The sequence below is a fragment of the Limulus polyphemus genome, unplaced genomic scaffold (assembly GCF_000517525.1).
Source record: "Limulus polyphemus unplaced genomic scaffold, Limulus_polyphemus-2.1.2 Scaffold453, whole genome shotgun sequence".
NCBI classification, from domain to species: Eukaryota; Metazoa; Arthropoda; class Merostomata; order Xiphosura; family Limulidae; genus Limulus; species Limulus polyphemus.
Genome location: NW_013666063.1, coordinates 574,442 through 580,848, shown reverse-complemented (window position 1 = coordinate 580,848; position 6,407 = coordinate 574,442).

Sequence of the window (6,407 nt, the reverse complement as noted above, 5' to 3'; positions counted from 1 at the left end):
GAGTGTAAGAATCAACAATATATGTGTGTACGTAAACGCTAATGTAGCTTTGTATTGTTACGTAATCTGAATTTTCACATCCCAAAACATGACAATAAAATACATCGTTCCAGTTCGTAGAAATGAAACACAGGAAGCTTTTCTCACGCTAAAATTGCTAACTAGCAAATAATCCATGTAGGTTTTTTAACAGTCAGCTTACTTTGTTACTAGGGGTCTCAGTAATCACATTTTTCAACAAACATGTTGACGACATGCATATCAACCTTTGAACCTTTAAGGCAGCTTGTGAACCTACAGCATTTGTACAAACTTACATTAAAAGAGAAATTTGAAAACGATAATATTCAAGGCCCTTAAATTTTTTGAAGAGTATTAAGTATGTAATTACTACTTAATTATCAATTACAAATAAGTTAATGCACTTTCAGTAAATCGGGCCGATAAATTTTGTACGTACTTTTGATTGTTTGTTTGTTTGTTTTGAATTTATGCACAAAGATATACAATGGGCTATCTGTGCTCTGCCCACCTCGAGTATCAAAACCCGGTTTCTAGCGTTGTCAGTCTGTAGACATACCGCTGTGCCACTGGTGTGGGGGGGGGCACGTACTTTTGATTTTTTAACCGTTAATCTTAAATTATGAAATAAAATCTTCCAGTTAATACTAGAGCTGGTTATCTATATTCATTTGGCATTTGCTTCGACTGTACCCTGGGAGTGTGACGCGTCAAAGAACCATGTTACAATCGCAATGGCGTAGGAAGCGAGTGGAGGGGCCCAGAGGGCTCCGCCCCCCCCCCCCACTTTCAATCTGTCCCAGTAAAAATGATCAAAATTAGGAAAATTTCTCTCACAAAAAAACAGGAGAATTCATTAAAATTAATATATAACCAAAGAGTTTCCAGGGCCTACACTCCGGCAGTAATGGATGAGCCTGTGGTCTGTTTTAATTTATGGAGGTAACAATTTGCCTAATCCTTACATTTCTGTTAATTCGACTAAAGTGAATTTTTTTTTTTGTAAATAATAATAATATATTTTTCACATTACTGTCAACACTCACCAACATGAACAACACTAACGAAGGAATTTTACAATCTGAAACTCAACATTAAGCACTTCCTAACGGATTAGTCAGCATTAGCAATACTAAATAATCAGTAGTGATGTTCGAATGAATACTTCCCTGTGTATTCCGAATCCTCTAAATTTTTTCTCCAATTCTTCTCATCTTAAGATATACATGTAAACTAACATTTTCGCTCTAATTATTCTACAATTGTCTTTTCAAATATATATTTATTTTCGTACCTTTTCACACTCGTGCTCCAGTGTAGTCTGCCAGCAAGACAAGGGCCTAACACGAATATTAAGGATTATTACATATAAAAAAAAAAAGAAGGATAACAATAATGAATAGATTTCGGCATACAAATAAACGAAAGGAATCAAACTTACGTGAAAACAAAGAAATCAAGGGAATTACATGTGAATTCGACAAATCTAGAGATAGGCCTTATCGTCTGGGTATGTCAAAATTAGGTGTTATTTCGCTTTAAAGTATGAGAAATTTTTACTTCATAAATTTGAAAACATAACGAAACTGATGGACATATTGACGAATAAAGCATAGAATACCAAGCAGAAGTTCTTTAAAAACGATGCCGTTCTCACAGTTATGCATTTTTTTTATTCGATCACCTCGGTAGTTATTATATTTACAAGTACATGTGAGTCACGATAGTTTAACTCAATAAATGAATATTTTTTGCGCTAAAAGGCACCTTTAAGCTAAGAAGGATATTTTAAAAAAGGTGTTTTTTTTTTTTACAAAAGTAGAGCAATACTTTGATAATAGTAATAAGGCCACTATATGAAGCCCACTCTCAGATCGTTATAAACATGACGAGGTTTTTTTAAACCACTGAAACGCTGGCGAGATGTATTGTCAGCGAGCAAGTTCTGTGGCGGGATTCGAACCCGAGCACTATAGATAAGGAGTCTAACGTCTTAGCCAGTAGGTTATGCCAGCAACTGATTTAAATTAATAAATTCTTAAATTAAGTGTTTTAGAGGAACATACTATTTCCATACATAACTTTCAATATTTACAGTTCAACTCTTCGTCAAAAATAAAATTATGTTCCTTTTTCTTTTTAAATTGGTAAGAACGCCTAAAGCTCTAAGGCCCTTTTTGTGCAGAAACTTGGATTGTTTTTATTTAAAATTACTGGAAAGTTAAGTACCTAAATAGCAAGTTTTATGTTTTTAATAAAGTACCAGCAGATCATCAATTCAAAGAAATGAATAAGTTTAAAGTTCTGTAGAGGGTTGAGTACGTGTACGCTACATCAAAACGATTTTAAATGTGCAAAGCAGCATGTCACATGAAAACTACAGCCATATAAAGTTGTAGTAGAACGGTATGTATCATTTTGGCATTTGGTAGGTAGCGTGAAGCCACCAATAATTGATCGATTTTGGGAAGGTTTTGTGATAGCCCCTTTTTGAATCAAAATATGTATACAATCAAGTCATAAAGTTGTGTTCAGATGGGGAATTTAGAATTTCCAAGCGGGAGATATCCCTTGTATGTAATGTCATTGGAAAAAGGAATATTTATGAATTTGGGGCACCAGGACCATCCAGAAAGAGACCTGCAACAATTTTAACCCAGCTGCGGTAAACAACATGTCGCATCTTGTAACAGGTGAGAGTTCACAAACACAAATATTAGTGACAAGAGCTACACGGTCGCGCATTCACAAGTTGCTTTCACGACATAAACGTTCAACTGTTGCATATCACAAGCAACAGAATGAAACGGATATTCATGCTATTCTATATGCAGACATACCGATCAAGTCGCTTATGGATTTCTGTGTGATAGGACTGTTGGAAACGTGTGCCGGGAATCTGTAATATTCGCATACAGTAAATGGATTATAGAAAACATTCAAGGACTAGTGGTATGCTTTGACCAGTTATTCTTATGACAGAGGTTTTTGTAATGGTCACAATGCTGCAGGGCTATTTTCAAGAAGCATGGTCGTTAAACAGACCATGACTGGACGTGGCAACATGGTGAGGCTCCAAAATAATTTTGATAGAATGTGAGGGTTGATCATGTCTGTTGAATCTGAAGGGTTTTGTTTGTTTGTTTGTGTGTCCCCCGGTGGCTCAGCGCTAAGTTTACGGATTGATAATGCTAAAATTCGGGATTCGATTCCCCGCGGTGGACAGGGCGCAGCTATTCCATTGTGTAGCTTTGCGACAAACCAACGACAGCCAATTGTTTTGTTGTTAAGCGCAGAGCTACACAATATGCTATCTTTGCTCTGCCCACCACGAGTATCCATCCATCTAAAGAGAACCGAAATATGATCGGTTAATATAAGACATACAGTAATACACCTACTCTACAATACTTGTGAAAATTTACAATGAGCTCCTAGTTTACGGAATTCTGTGTTAGTAATATTTTTATCGCATATTTGTATATTTGTGTGTGTGAAAAACTCTGCATTAATAATATTTTTATTACATATTTGTATATTTATGTGTGTGAACAACTCTGTATTAATAATACTTCCAACACATATTTATATATTTATGTGTGTGAAAAACTCTGTGTTAATAACATTTTTATTACATATTTGTATATTTATGTGCGCGTGTGTGTGAGAGAGAAAAGTTTAATCAGAAAATACTTTTCGCCTTGTAGCAATTTCTCGCGCTCTTTAAAATAAGAATTCGATCTGTAATAATTTTTCGTGTCGTCTTAAAAAAAATGCTTGCATCAGAAACCTAAACTTCTACCAAATAGTGAATTTACCAAAGATTAAAATATGCTAAGGTATTTCAGTCAGTAGTATATCTTGTTATTCCACATCCGTCGATAAAGAAATATCGCCGTCAGTCTTTTTATTTATTAGACTGAAGACGTAGTCGACACAAACAAAAAAAATAACCCAATGTAAAGTAGAGAAATTTATCATTATATATATATCTGAGAAGTGTAAACAGTTTATATATATATGTGTATATGTTAGAAATCTATTTTCTTTTCCACCAAAAGTAAAATTCGAAATATGATCTGTGACGTAGAGGCCTAATGAATTCCTTGATTGGCCAAACCCTCTGTTTACAGTTTCTCTTATTTTTGTTTGACTAATTATATATGCTTTTGTTCGGCCTGGGGCCATAAAAAATATAGTTTTTAGATTCTCAAAGGCTTAAACAAACAGATAAATGCTATTCGCTTAATTGAATTACCGTAGTCTGCCTTAGTTTCATGCATTTTGCTCATATATTTGTTATAATCTACCTACACGTATTTTCTTTTATAAACATATATCAGTAGCGTATGTATACGAGAAAACAAATTAGCATTTCCTTAAATATATGAATAATCACATTTGAAATAATGTAATACCGTAATGTAACTCAATAAACTAACTAAACTGTGTTATAAATACCTAATTAGCCAAACTAAAACGCGGGTTCGAAAGCCTCTTAAAAATATACAGTATTACCCGAAACAATTATATTATTCAAAATGTACAGTTTAATGAACAGCTTTCAGAGTAACATTCAAGTTTGTGATATTTGAGACTACACAGATTAACTGGCTACATGTATGTGTCTCTTTAGTCGCAGTTTTTACCATCAACTGTGAACTTACTCCATTAATTTAGCTAGTACTCCGAGTAGAAAAAAAATATCCTTTTGTTCATCGTTTTTTTGTTTTTTTACGGGGAATAACAGCTGAGTTAAAAATGTAGGTTCGTAGTTGATCGTGAAAAAAAGATGTTGTGTTTTTTTTTGTTGTTGTTCTTTTTACGGGGAATAACAGCCGGGTTAAAGTAGTAAATTCTTGGTTGAGTGTGAAAAAAGTTAGTTGTTTTTACGGGTAATAACAGTTGAGTTAAAGTTGTAGGTTCGTAGTTGATAACAACTTTTTTTTTTCACAATCAACTACAAACCTACAATTTTAACTCGGCTGTTATTCCCAGGAAAATAAAACTCCTGAAGGAACATGCGTTTCTGTTCTGATTAGATAATCTGTGAAGTTGCCCAAGTTTACTTTTTTGTATCAGTAATTGCACATAGTTGTGATATAGTAGTTTCGTTTACTTGTAAGTTTATAAAATAAACCATTGGTTAAAACCCAGAAACAATACTAATGAACTGTAATCAGCTATCCTACGAATGTATACTAAAATTGAATATTAAATATATATAATAACAGTGTATATACCGCACAAAAGCTCAATGCTAAATTAATATAATATCAGAGTATACAGAGCACAGAATAAATGACGTAAGCGACGAGATCGAAGTTAATGAAGTGATTTAATATTCAAATGAAACAACTTATTTTATAAAATACCATGTTCCTGTTGTTTTTCTGTCTCAGATCAGTGAAAATAACTGACAGAGTGTTTTCTATCACACGTGCTATAAACTAAACAAGGCAAGGATGCAGTTATGCAAAACCTCTTCCAGATGTAGCATTATTCCGTACATCCCTTTTGTTTCGAATCTTATATTTTATTGGGGCAAGAAGTTATTTCTAAATCTGTACAATAAATAACATGATACAATGAAACTGATACATAAACACAGTCGTTCTTAAAGTAACAAAGTACGAATATGAATCATATTATGTATTGTTTTATATAAATAAACCCAACTCTCATTTTACTGTTTTTAAACACGTATTTTATGTCGAGATAACAATTCTGTTCTTATGATATATATATTATAAAAAATTTCGTAATGCACAGTTTTTGCATATACATTTTAAATACCTAATTAGTTTGTTAGAGCTAAAACTGCTGTGGTTCTGCTCATTTTCTTCTGTTAAATCTTCCGTCTTTAGAAGATGAAGTTATCGATAAAAAAAGGATCAGAATATCAAAATATTGATACTAGTGTTACTTGCTGAAAAAAGACATATCTTAATTAATACAAATAAATCTATTTGGGGCAGAGTTTACAGTTCTCAGCCACTCACGTATAAATAATACCAGTTGGTACCAGTGTCTCTAAGATGGAATAATGAACAAAACTAGGGCGCCATCTATAATAAAATAAACCTCGTTCTTTTTATAAAAAGCTATCGCCTTTTAGATCAATCGTTACAAAAGAACACCATTCTTGGACTTTTTCACTGTTTACAGTTTGTGACCCAAACGCGCACCAAATATTTCTGATTTCTTATATCAGTGTGATCCATTCTCTCATATTTCTGATTTCTTATATCAGTGTGCTCCATTCTCTCATATTTCTGATTTCTTATATCAGTGTGATCCATTCTCTCATATTTCTGATTTCTTATATCAGTGTGCTCCATTCCCTCATATTTCTGATTTCTTATATCAGTGTGCTCCATTGTCTC